Source organism: Mercenaria mercenaria, chromosome 5, assembly GCF_021730395.1.
Source record: "Mercenaria mercenaria strain notata chromosome 5, MADL_Memer_1, whole genome shotgun sequence".
NCBI classification, from domain to species: Eukaryota; Metazoa; Mollusca; class Bivalvia; order Venerida; family Veneridae; genus Mercenaria; species Mercenaria mercenaria.
Window position 1 is genome coordinate 7,266,048 of NC_069365.1, and position 14,598 is coordinate 7,280,645.

Here is a 14,598-nt window from a genome sequence, read left to right on the forward strand (position 1 = left end):
CCACTGGTCCCTTGACAATCTGAATATGCTACAAAATGACTAGGTACCTCAGTTTATTTGACATGCAGCCATACCTGACCTACACCTTGAATCATAAAATGATAAAAATCATACCTGATAGTATGTTTAAATATCCATATAAAGATACTCTTTTCATAAATATTAGTTCCACAAGTTGACATGGGTAATGCCCAAGTTTTCAGTTTTAATCTGTAGTATTCATACACTTTCTCCATTTCAATTTCATTTCTAAATGAAGGTAATTTGATATGAATAGATTAAATTTTCATTCTAAATATCAAAACAAACCCTTTAAAAAAATAGTATTCCTACAGCACTGTATATAAAAGTCAATACAATCTATTGTTTGTCTAAATGGGTTTAGATTTTAAACAAACACTTCTATTACAATATATAACCAATAAATGTAATTAAATCATAGATCATTAAATAGGTTAAAGATTTAGGAGGCAACTTTTTTCCATTTTTTTTTTGCATAATATTTATAAAGATGCACCGCAGAAGAACTTCTTTTTTGCTCTTTCTCTGTAGTAAGTTTTCTTCTCTACATACTTTGTTTGTATGCTGGACAATGTTTATGTGAACTTACAGTGAGATATAAGCAATAGTAACAAAGATATGACAGAACAAGAGCTGTCACTAATAGTGACAAATGCCCCCGCAACGCCTTAACCTTTGACCTGGTGACCTTGACCTTTGACCTGGTGACCCCAAGGTCAATAGGGGCCGTGTACTCAATAAGTACTATTAGCATGTGAAGTTTGAAGGTCCTGGGTGCGCGAGTAAAGTGCCTTCATGCAAAAAGTTAACGTTGTGTATAATGGGCCCAGCCCCTGTACATACTTTGTTTGTATGCTGGACAACGTTTATGTGAAGTTACAGTAAGATATAAGCAATAGTAACAAAGATATGGCAGAAAAACAAAGGTTGCCGAAAAACTTTAACCAAGAAAGGTCATGCCGACGCCGACACCAGGGCGAATAGAATAGCCCCCCTATTCTCCGAATAGTGGAACTAAAACTCAGTCACCCACAAATATTTATGATCACACTGTATGACAAAAAACAAAAGCAGAAGACTGAAACATAAAGTAGGCTTTATAATATTATTTCTGATATGTAAATTTCTCTATGAGTTACAAAAGTAAGTAATATTCAACTGGTGACTGAGCTCCACGTAAGCACTGTAGGCCCAGGCTTAAACCTTATCAACAAAGATGGTTTTTTTACTGTTTATCTTGGTGCTATATAATAATTTTCATACATTCAATTCCCCCTGAAAGCTGTCAGACAGGCCAGCACATATATAATGGTCTAACTACATCCTTGCCTACCCATTCAAAATACCTTTAGGTTTAGGGCTCTCGCCAATGGGCAACTTGGGCGAAATAGTCGCTTTGGAGCTTCAGACGCTGTAATATAACCTTAAAGCAAAATTCAAGTTGACCAAATTTTTTTATCAATACTCACTTATTATATTACCACTAATCGGACTGTTGACATTTTGCATGGTGTCAAAATCAGTTACACCCCCAATGGCATAATTTAAGGTAGTTCTGTACGTTTAATAAACAGGAAGTGATGGCGTAACCTCATTTATCCAGAAAACATAGACTAAAGCCTAGATATGGTGTACGGAAATGAAAATCATTTTATGAATTAAAGGTGGATAATCAGATTTTGGCCATGTAACGGATTTGTTCGAAACTTTAGCATCTGATCATTTACACTCATTTATGTTCACTTCACTTAATACAAATTAGATTTTCACTGGAGGTATTTTTAAAATTTCATTTTCCTATCCTGGTTGCCCAACCAAGATAGAGTTATTTTATCATAAGTATAAATTTGATAAACATACTTTGCCTAAGGAAATGTATAAATATTAGACATATTGTAATATATTTGTAAAATATTTGCATTAAAAACTAGAACTGTCACAGGAGTGACTCATACTCCCACCATACAGTCTTGTCACAGAAGAATGGCAACCATAAGGAATCTTAAAAATACTTTGGAGTACTTCATCCTGGGCTTCCACATATAAGTAATACTAGTCTAATACTAGTAAATATATATAATCTCTAATATTAGAGATACACTAAAAGTGAATACAATAAAGTGTCTTACCGACCTATGTTACCACAGAAAAATGTTTTTACTTTTTACATAGGACTTATAATCAAAAAGTTAGAAAAATACCTAAAATATTAAAAATCTAAAAATAGGATTTCTAAAAATAGACTAATTCCTGGAATTTAAGGGGAAGAAACTAAGTATAAAAGTTAAAAAAAAGGTTACTTCCCTTTGGCTCTAAGCCAATCAGAATGAGATATAGTGAAAATACATCAAAGTTAACCTTAAATTCTAAGTAAAAGGGGACACAATTCATGAAAAATTAGTGTCAGAGTTATGCACCTTGTGTCACATGATGTGGGTGATGAGGTGGAACATCTATTTTAAGTCTGAATCAAATCCATTCAGTAGTAACTGAGATATAGTGAAAATACATCAAAATTAACCTTAAATTCTAAGTAAAAAGGGGCAAAATTCATGAAAAATTGATGTCAGAGTTATGCACCTTGTGTCACATGATGTGGGTGATGAGGTGGAACATCTATTTTAAGTTTGAATCAAATCCATTTTGTAATAATTGAGATATAGTGAAAATACATCAAAATCAACCTTAAATTTAAAGTAAAAGGGGACATAATTCATAAAAAATTTATGTCAGAGTTAAGCATTTTATGTCACATCATCTGGGTGATGAGGTGGAACAACTATTTTAAGTTTGAATCAAATCCATTTAGTAATAACTGAGATATAGTGAAAATACAACAAAATTAACCTTAAATTCTAAGTAAAAGGGGACATAATTCATGAAAACTTGGTGTCAGAGTTATGCACCTTGTGTCACATGATGTGGGCACATGATGTGGGTGATGAGGTGGAACATCTATTTTAAGTTTGAATCAAATCCATTCAGTAGTAACTGAGATATAGTGAAAATACATCAAAATCAACCTTAAATTCTAAGTAAAAAGGGGCATAATTCATAAAAAATGGTGTCAGAGTTATGCACCTTGTGTCACATGATGTGGGTGATAAGGTGGAACATCTATTTTAAGTTTGAATCAAATCCATTTAGTAATAACTGAGATATAGTGAAAATACAACAAAATTAACCTTAAATTCTAAGTAAAAGGGGACATGAAAACTTGGTGTCAAGAGTTATGCACCTTGTGTCACATGATGTGGGTGATAAGGTAGAACATATATTTTAAGTTTGAATCAAATCCATTTGGTAATAAATGAGATAATAGATTTAGGGACGTGACGGGACGGGACGCGACGCGACGGGACGTGACAAAACTGACTCCTATATACCCCCCTCAAACATGTTTGGTGGGGGTATAATTATGTATTTAGATGGAATTCATTAGAAATGCAAGTTTGAAAAATTATTATTACCTCAACCAAGATAGATTGGAAATAAATGAATTCAGAAGCTACACAGCTTTTAAACTTGCATTTTGGTTCAGATTGTTCAATAGTTGTTATGTCTATCAAATGCAAATGTAAAACTAGACATTGTATTGAAATAAAAAGAAATACCCAGCTTTTTATATACTTTCATATTAAAGGGGAGTAATTACAAAATTTTATAAAAATAATAAAATATACATTTCAAATAGGAATCTAACTCTATGTAATCGGTCTTTTTGTTCCTTAAATAATTCTCTACCAGAATATACAAAAAGTAAAAAATGTTATTAAATGTTGATTAAATGTGATTGACCACCTTTAATGGCAACCTGTGAGTAAATTTATTAAAATGGCACTGTTTAATCTTTCTAAAGTTAAAATATGATATTATAACATCTTTCAAGTGAAATGATTCAAAATAATGTCTAAAAATTAGCTTGAAATAGGCGGCTCACTTTAATCATGGCCAAATATCTCAACAAGAGCTGTCTCTATAGGATGACACATGCCCCCGATGGCACTTTGAATGAATAGTTATGGCCGATGCTAGAGTTTAGGACCTTTGACCTACGGATCTGGGTCTTGCGCGCGACACGTCGTCTTACTGTGGTTATTAATTTAATAGGGTAAGGACTTTTTTTTTTACTTTTTAATTTTAAAATCCATGCATGAATGACAAAGATATGGACCGGACACGCCCATCAATGCACTATCATGAAATATGACCTTTAACGTCTAAGTGTGACCTTGACCTTTGAGCTACGGACCTGGGTCTTATGCGCGACACATTGTCTTACTGTGGTACACATTCATCCAAGTTATTTAAAAAATCCATCCATGGATGACAAAGATATGGACCAGACACGAATGCACTATCATAAAAAATGACCTTTAACGTGTTAAGTGTGACCTTGACCTTTGAGCTACGGACCTGGGTCTTGCATGCGACATGTCGTCTTACTGTGGTACACATTCATGCCAAGTTATTTGAAAATCCATCCATGGATGACAAAGATATGGACCGGACACGAATGCACTATCATGAAAAATGACCTTTAACGTCTAAGTGTGACCTTGACCTTTGAGCTACGGACCTGGGTCTTGCGCCCGACACGTCGTCTTACTGTGGTTCACATTCATGCCAAGTTATTTGAAAATCCATCCATCGATGACAAAGATATGGACTGGACACGAAAATTGCGGACAGACTGACAGACGGTTCAAAAACTATATGCCTCCCTTTGGGGGCATAAAAATAAGCACAAAGCCCCTGTGAAATAGGTTCATGAACTTCATGAATTTATTCATGAATTTGTAAGAATTCATGAATTATTTCATGAATTATCAAAAAAAAAGTTCATGAACTATAAGGAAAAGTTCACTACCGTATTTACCCTAAGTCTTGGGACACCCTAAATCTTGGGACACCCTTAAAATCTGGAAAAATAATTATTTTTCTTGTCCCTAATTTTTCGGACATGTATTTTCACAGCATATTTTTCGTCCCTAAGTGTTGGGACTATGGTTGTTACTGATTCAAGATGTAAGTCAAATACCGTTATTATACATTGTATGGTTTTGTATCGGTAAAAATGTTAAATAATTATAAGAACCAAAGATTATTTTTTTAACATTTTCATGTCGTGTTTTTACTTGATATTCTTTTGACAGTAAAGTGTTTTTTTACCATACCAGTTAAGTGTTGTATATTTTTTTTACTGCAGCCAGGAAGTCCGTTTTCCGTTAGTTACTTATTTTTATTTACCACTGACTGGAATTTACCCGCGAATCGTACAGCTATCAAAACGCCATGCCGGTAATTTTCCATTCCACGAGCACGTGCGACCTATCGTAATGTCTAACTTACAACGCCGTTACTTTTGTTTATTGACACGTATACAAAAAACGCGCGTCACACATTCATTTTTTGATTTTATCGCTTCAGATTTTCAACGTAGATTGAGAAGTAATATAATTTGAATTCTATAACGATTTTAAAAAGGTATCGACAGAAATGTAGGCAAAATTCTATAAAAACGTTCGAATTTTCATAAAATTACTTGCAAAATTTCAAACAGCGCGATCCTAAATACTTATTTCTTTCTAAAAGTAAATAAATGATGCAAACTATAGGCATAAAATTCAGACTTTTGACCAGAAAGTGCAAAAAACAGAATAGAAAAATCTTAAATAATGAAAAAGCGGCAGCAATTTAAAAATATGAAGTAAAACGATTTTTGGCAAACAGATTTCTGTTACGTGACCTCGTGAACGTAAATAGAAAATCGGGACGCGGCTTAAAAAAAAAACAAAAACAATGATGTTGTTGCGTTTTTTTAATAAGTTTTGAATGAATTTGTGTGCATGTACATGTATTTTTTGACACGACAAATAAGATATTCTTCTCAAACCGTTTTGAAATTTCCTTGAGGGCAAATAGGTCACAGAGGTAAGATATCCGCTATTATAGTTTGACACGTTTACCTGTCAGTTTATACGGGATATTGCACATTCACTTTAACAAATTAAAAAGAAGTTTTTTTTCATTGATTTTCACAACACTAGATCTACTTCTCAGCTCTTTAAAGAACCGAGGCGGTACGATCAAACAGTGATGTACAACTTGGCGCGAAAACATGACGTAATGCCATGAAAATCTCGGGGAAACTATACCGCTTTGATCTCCACTTCTAATGTCATGATACCGACACACTTTTAGCTCTTTGAGGGGGTGTTAACTGATGATGAAAACAAGGCCAATTACTTTGTTTATCAACAGAATAATTACCGATAATCGTTAAACGTTTATTTTTTCGCTTTCAACACGGGTGGGTAGGGGATGTTACCCGATGACCGAGAATTGTGTCCATATTTTTGGGACACTTTTCAAAATAATTATTTTTCGGGAAATAAGTCTTGGGACAGTGAAAAAAATAATTATTTTATGCTGTCCCAAGACTTAGGGTAAATACGGTAACTTAAATTCATGAACTTTGAAGTTCAAGAATACTTTCATTTCATGAACTTGTAAATGTAGTTCATGAACATTTCAGAAAATCCATTAAATAATTTAAGAAATTCAAATTCAGATAATGATTGAAATTGTGATTCAGAAACTACAGGGTTATCGTTTTCCCCTGTAAAAATGCTCTAGAACTAGTATTAAGTTCTTGAACCTTCAAGAACTTCTGAAGAACTTAAAGAACTGTTCTTGAACCAGCATAACAGTTCTTAGACTGTGGTTCTAGAACAGTGAATGGTTCTTGAACATTGGTTCAGTTACTGTTGGTCTAGACTTATAGAACCAAACTTGTTCTTGAACACAGGTTCATTAAAAGTACTAAAATTCAAAACCTTTTTCTAGTTCAATGTAACCAGTTCTTGAACCCAATTGTGAGTTTCTGAACTGTTCATTCATTAAACATAAAACTAAGGTGTATTACCTTTTTTTACAATAAATGAATAAGTTCATGAACTGTTCATGAATGCTCATGAACATTAAATTCATAATGTCACATGATCAGTTTCCATTATTTTGTTGCATGCTGGGAAATTTTTGGCACATGTGATTCAGCAATTTTTGCGAAGTCTGTGCAGCAAATAAGAAGGAAATATTTATCATACTGTGTTTCATCGGCAATATTCAGGCTCTCTGTAGGTGGGTCAACATCTTCTATCCTAGGGCACTCACCAAGAGGCTCGCCTTTTCGGTGGTTGCTGTGCGTTTCATGAAGGAACTCTTCTACCTCTTCTTTAGGTCTGGCAAGCATTCCTGATTTTTTGTCTCCAAGCAGGTTGGAAGCAAACTGGAAGGGGTTGGCTAGGAACTGTTCCTTCTTCCTTTTCTTTAGTCTCCTTGTCTTCCTGAGCTGCTCTGCTTTCCTCAGGTCTATCAGCCTGGCCCAGAGCTGGTCTGTCAGATTCTTGAGGCCGAATCGTTCCATTTCTGATGCGTTCTTAAACCTCTTGTTAAGTCCACGTATCTGGCCTCTGAGCTCCTTGATCTCTTTTTCCCCTCTGTTAGGCTGTAGAGGTGTAGTTGAGTGACATCTCTCCACAAGCCCAAATCGCTCTCTGCCCATAGTGTAGATCAGCCTTTAAGGGTGTTCAGCTTAGACTCTACATTCCTATGCCCTGCTGTCTGGATAATGGAGTCTGTGTCATCATCAAAAGTCTTCCATGAAGAATCATTCGTGGCAGGCCATTGAATCTTTGCAAGTCTCTGCGGATTGTCTTGTTGTCGAGTTGGTGGCAGATTTTGTGGGGGAGGGTTGTCTTCCTGTTGTGCTTCAGGAACAGTTAGGAATGGTTTAAATGGAACATGAGTATATTGAATATCAAATAAGTAATTATGGTGTTGTCATAAATCGTTCTTTTTAAAAAATATAAAATCCTTTTAAAATGTCACAAGTTTTATGACCCTGAAGCAAAGCTAGTATCTGAATATCAATCTTGAGATTAAAGTAAATTATACATTGTTCAACTTAATGTTTTGTATTTCATACAGCAACAGTTACTGTTTACTTCTTATTATGCTCCCAATCCCACTCTAGTTTACTGTTTTACTCAACATGTCATTTGTCCAGGGTGGAAAATGTCATTGTCACAGTGACTCAGCAGAGACTAAAAAAACAGTCTCTGGCCACTAACTGAACAACACTTTGACCTACAGGAATTTTTCTTGTATCAAGCTCTACCAAAATTGCTCAAAGAATTCCACTACATGCAGATCTCTCAGGTTTCACAGTGTAAAATACACTCCTACCAGGTTACCTTGACTAGTTCATGAATTTATTCATGAATAAGTTCATGAAACTTTTTTCCCCTACAAAAATAGTTCATGAATAAATATTCATGAAAATCAAAATTTATGTATCATGAATTGCAATATTCATGAACAAGTTCATGAATACTTGTTCATGAATATTGAAATTCATGAAACATAAATTTTGATTTTCATGAATATTTATTCATGAACTATTTAATGAATCTGTTCATGAATAAATTCATGAAGTTCATGAAGCTTTTTCACAGGGGCGGCCTATACAGTTTATTTCACTATATTATAGGCCATATGTTTATTTACGACTGTGAGAAGTTTCATTAAAATTACAGTCACCGTTAACAGTAGAAAACTTTCTATTCACGAAAATGTTATGAAAGTTACAATTTTCTTATAGACTCCCATTATGAACCAAACAGCATCGGAGCCCTTGGAGAGGGACCACGCAGTTAATCTCACTAATGTCATATTCATCAACACAGTGTGACGATTCTGACACAGAAACACCAACAGCTACACCGTCTATTTCCTTGACGATACTTCCGGTTTTGAGTAATTGAAACACGAAGAAACATAAAATAACGGAAGATCAACCCCAAAAAATTGAAGACACCAACGTTTCCCGTTTTAAAGTCCTGAAGAAACTTCATATACAGAAAACACGCACTGAACATCATATCAATTACCTGCAGAGGTGCGTTGACACAAAATCTATCTCAAAATCACTAAGGATTAACCTTGCACCACAGGTCCCGGTCATCAGCTCGACACTCCAAATAAAATGGGAAGAAGCATACTTGGAATTCGGCTATAAACTCTGCGACATACTTTTACAGTATTGGAATAACCAATTATCGCAATTACTACAAGAAATAGAAACCATCAACAAAGATTTGGCAGAGAAGACAACACCGGAACAAATAGAATTAATAACTAATATTATCTCTAGAATCACACTAAGCATTGAACAAGAATTACGAAACAGGAAACAAACTACATCAAATCAAAGCGAACAGCAATCAAGTTCTAATCAGAAATAATGTCAAGCTGTAGATTCAGACCTAAGGAAATTTACAACAGAAACCTTTTATTGAAAAACAACAAAAAATGGGTAGTTAATCTTTCAAAACAGGATTTAACGCTTCCGCAATTAATGATTTTATGTAAAGGCTTATCGTTCTGCCCAACCCCATCAACCATCAATGAAATTGATTATGAAAGGGACGTTTTTATCTTCAATCACAGATTGAGACTAGCACAATATTTCCATGGTAGCGAAACACAAAATATACAAGATATGAATCCTTTCAAACAAAGCTCAGGTTCGACACCCCCTCTTGGTAAATCCCTTGAACTCGAAACTTTCATAGCCAGTACTAATCTTAAACTTTTGCAATATAACAAGAATACGAAACATACACCGAATATCACCCAGGAAGAACGGTTAGCTCTTGTTACACTTCAGAACAATAATGACTTGGTTATAAAACCGGCAGATAAAGGAGGCGCTATAGTAAAATTAGACAAAAATGCCTATATACAGGAAGGTCTGCGTCAACTAAATGATGAACTATCCTACCGGAAAATCCCCAAAGACCTCACCTCTAAAATAACACAGGAAATAAATACATTTCTTGATTATTTCAAAAAATATAAACTACTTACTCCTGATGCTATCACCTTCCTCTGACCGAAACATTGTAGGACCCCCGTCTTTTACATGTTACCAAAAATACATAAGACCAACAACCCGGGCAGACCAACAGTATCGGCATGTGAAGGACCGACAGAGAAATTGTCGGAGTTTACTGATATACACATTAAACCACTAGCACAGCCTGTTAATTCATACATCAAGGACACTAATGATTTTCTATGGAAACTGCATAATCTTGGCCCAATACCCGCTAATTCGTTGTTAGTAACAATTGATGTCTCCACACTGTATACGTCCATTCCACATCGTGATGGAATAGCTGCCCTGAAAGAAGCACTAGAAAACCGACAATCTCAAGAACCCAAGACCTGGATTATTTTACGACTTATGCTATTTGTCTTACGGAAAACATGCTTTAAATTCAACAACACATTTTACGAGCAAATCGCAGGCACCACTATGGGTACAAAATGCGCACCTAGATATGCAGTTATTTTTATGTCCTACTTAGAAAATCGTTTCTTAAAAACACATAGCTTAGAACCATTAGTTTGGTGGAGGTTCATGGACGATATTTTCATGATTTGGCCACATACCCGTGAGGAATTGTATTCCTTCCTGGCCGCCTTGAACAGTTACCACAGTACAATCAAGTTTACTTACGATATAGATACAAAATCAGCTAATTTCCTAGATGTACATATAGAAAAAGATGAAACCGGCATACTACACACTAGCCTTTACACGAAACCTACCGATGCACACATGTATCTTCATTATACGTCCTTCCATCCAGAACACCAGAAACGGTGTATCCCGTACAGCCAGGCAGTGATGACAGAATATAAGATAAATGTTCAACCTAACTGTTTGAAAACTTACGCGCCAGAGGATATCCATCCAAATTGGTACGCCATGCTATCAACAAAGCAAAGAAATTAGATCGAACAAAATTACTATCAAAACAAGATTCTAGTACTGGTCAAAAGAAAGTTATCCCCTTTATCACAACATACAACCCACATATCCCACCCGCCCAGAGGATCTTCAATGGTCATCTCAAACTTCTGACGGAAAACAGCTCCACCAGATTCATAGAAAACTAGAGATGCTTTTGAGAAAAGCGCATGTCTCCCACAACTGCCCCTCTAAAAAATGTTAGTTTCTCTAGATGTTTTAGACGAGTGGATCCAATTAGATGGTCTGGATGAGTGGATCCAATCGGTAATTCAAGGGCCATAAATCAAAAAAGCCTGGGCAAGTTTGGCTAGTTATCAAACTTGGGTAAGGTCTTATGGCCAAACACATTTTGTTCAAGTTTGGTGAAGATCGGATGAGAAATGTTCGACTTAGAGAGCGGACAAGAGTAAACAGACGGATTTTTTCGGTAATTCAAGGGCCGTAACTCTAAAATGCCTGGACGGATTTGGCTAGTTATCGAACTTGGCTGAGGTCTCATGGTCAAACACATTTTGTTCAAGTTTGGTGAAGGTCAGATGAAAAATGTTTGATTAAGAGTGCGGACATGAGTAAAAAGGCCAATTTTTCGATAATTCAAGGGCCGTAACTCCAAAATGCCTGGACCGATTTGGCTAGTTATCGAACTTGGCCGAGGTCTCATGGTCAAACACATTTTGTTTAAGTTTGGTGAAGATTGGATGAGAAATATTTGAATTAGAGTGCGGACAAGAGTAAAAAGACCGATTTTTGGTAATTCAAGGGCCATAACTCAAAGACGCCTGGACCAATTTGGCTAGTTATGGAATTGGCCGAGGTCTTATGGTCAAACACATTTTGTTCAAGTTTGGTGAAAATCGGATGAGAAATGTTCGACTTAGAGTGCGGACAAGCTTTGTGACAGACACACAGACACACTGGAGTAAATCAATATGTCTCCCACACCACTGTGTGGTGGGAGACATAATAATAAAATTATTGCAGTCTATCGTAGATCCGAAAACATCAGAGATCGGCTAGTTAAATCTGACCTGGTCAAATACGGCACGCAACATTTAGGGAGCTACGCCTGTAGACAGAACTGTATTTCATGTAGATTCATGACAGATGCAACTCATATTACAAGTACCGTCACAGACAGTATCTTCAAAATCCGTGGACACCATGATTGCAAAACAGTAAGTGTCATTTATCTCATTAGGTGCAAAAAATGTGGTCTACAGTACATAGGACAAACTGGTAACACACTTAGAGAAAGATTGTATGGACACTTAGAGGACATACGGGCTAAAAATGAAGTCAAACCTGTATCCCGCCATTTCAATATGGCGGGACACGACGTCAATGATATTAACGTCACAATAAAACAACGTACAGAACGCGATATAAACAAACGTTTAAGAACGGAAGAAGTGTGGATCAAAATTCTAAAGACTAAATGCCCTTAGGCCTTAATTTAATCTAAATGGAGGAGTTACTGGTTGCAAGAAAACTGAAAGATTACACACCTGAGGAATTACTACAGCTAAACTTTATTGATGGCTATCCAGGGATTTTCCTATTATGTGAAATATGCGGACAATCAAGCTTCACACTTCAACAATTCAAGAGACATCAGAACACACGCTTACCTACAATAACTAAATCCAATGTTCATGGTGCAAGAAGTTATATGCGAGACCGGACAACTTAAAACACCATTCACGCAAAATACACGGATTTGAAGAAGAAATTTTTGCAACAGTAGAAATTAAATGCACAGAAACACAACTACTAAATACACCAAGCAAGAATTACTCAACATTACTGAAAAAACCAAATTTTCGAAAAGTGATGGGGAAAACAGGGACCCCCTCAATCAAGAAAACAATCTCGAAGAAACCTTGAAAATTGGACCTTACGGAATTGACGGCTAGACAAAACATAGAAACCCTAACATTTAACATTTGCTCCCCAATTTCGCCATTACCATCAACACCCTGCTCCAGCCCTGTACCAGCATATCCAGAGACGTCTCCAGTGACGGTAATGCCAAGCTCAAGCAATGACACTATCTGTCTGATGAATTTTTGATGTATAACTCAATGAATGAACAGATCATAGAAGTCAGTATAATTTATGGAATTTTTAAACCTAAAGACTAGAACAAACACTGTAAAGTTTTAATTCTTTATTTGTTAGACTCAACCAATGAACATAAATATGAACTTGGCACAGTTCCAAAACTCTTCTATAAATAGTAACATGTGTTACTATTTTTAGTAAGTCACATGACATTTTGTAACCGTTTTTTCAGTACCTTAAGAGAACTTTTTTAACTAAAAATTGTCCTGATGAAGATCATTGTATGATCGAAACTAGCAGACTATAATAAATTATAACAAGAGCTCCGCCAAGCCGGGCAATATATGCCCGAAGGATTACATCATAGGATGGGAGAAAAATTTAAAGAACTTGACTGTTGTAGCCCAAAGGAGTGGAACAACAAAAGGAAAACTTAAAAAAAAACAATTCTAAGTCCACAAAAAAATATTCAAAGTCCACAAAAAAAAAAAATCCTTATCAGGTACAGGTATGTAAAACTACACCCAAAAATTAGAGGTACCATCCATGTTGTACCACAGAAAAGTGGTCTCAGTTTTTCCCTACGGCCAATGATAAAAAAGTTTCAAAATAAGCTATTTATAGTAACATAAAAGGGAAGTAATTCAAAAAATAAATTATTGTAAGTGATCAAAAAAGAGATCTGCCAAATAAAAACAAGAGCACTGCAATGCAGAGCAATATACACAAAGCAAAGTCATATATGATCTTTGACCCTTAAGTGTGACCTTGACCTTGAAGCAAGTCACCCGGAACATTACTCTGCACATCGTCTCAGTGTGGTGAACATTTCTGCCAAGTTTCTTTGAAATCCTTCCAGCAGTTCAAGAGTTACAGAGCGGACACGAAACAAACTGATATGACTTTTGACCCCTAAGTGTGACCTTGACCTTGAAGCGAGTCATCCGGAACATGCGCTCTGCATGTTGTCTTGGTGTGGTGAACATTTGTGTCAAGTTTCTTTGAAATCCTTCAAGGGGTTCAAGAGTTACAGAGCGGACACGAAACAAACTGATATGACCTTTGACTCCTAAGTGTGACCTTGACCTTGAAGCAAGACATCCAAAATATGCACTCTGCACGTGGTCTCGGTGTGGTGAACATTTGCGTCAAGTTTCCTTGAAATCCTTCAAGGGGTTCAAGTGTTACAGAGCGAACACGAAACTGCTAACGGACAGACGGATGGACGGACAGACAGACGGACACCAGTGTCATAACATAATACGTCCCTTCGGGCGTATAATAAACAACTTGGTGGTGACGTGTTGTTACTCTTAATTATTAACTTACTTCTGTTTAAAATTCTAAATTGTAGAAAAAATTTTGATCCAAACGTGCAGACTTACCTTAAGCTCCGCCCATTTCAGATACTGGTGAGATTTTCACAAGAAGTGTGAATGCGAATCAAACTGTCCGTTACACCAGAAATTACTGTATTCAGCCAATCAGCACCACGTATTCGTCTTTAACACTTGGCATTTAACTGTCAACATGTGCGAGCGTAAAACACAACGTTTTGTAAACAAATTGTTGATTAACTGAGCAATTAAATGGTACTGCTACATAATTATTTGGTCTCCATGGTAAAGAAC

At 35.9% G+C, this 14,598-nt stretch overlaps 1 protein-coding gene across 18 annotated transcripts in view; it reads right to left on the reverse strand.

The window, feature by feature from the left end:
• Positions 1-14,598, reverse strand: part of LOC123556357 (uncharacterized) — a 148,609-nt gene that overhangs the window by 84,883 nt on the left and 49,128 nt on the right. The window contains exon 1 of one of the 18 annotated variants that reach the window (XM_053542592.1): positions 14,353-14,495. The exons of 16 other annotated variants lie outside the window; for them this stretch is intronic. The gene's annotated coding sequence lies outside the window, so the exon portion shown is untranslated. Of the gene's footprint in view, positions 1-114; positions 263-14,352; positions 14,496-14,598 lie in introns of those variants that run through there. One more of the 18 variants, XM_053542591.1, reaches the window with a different exon arrangement.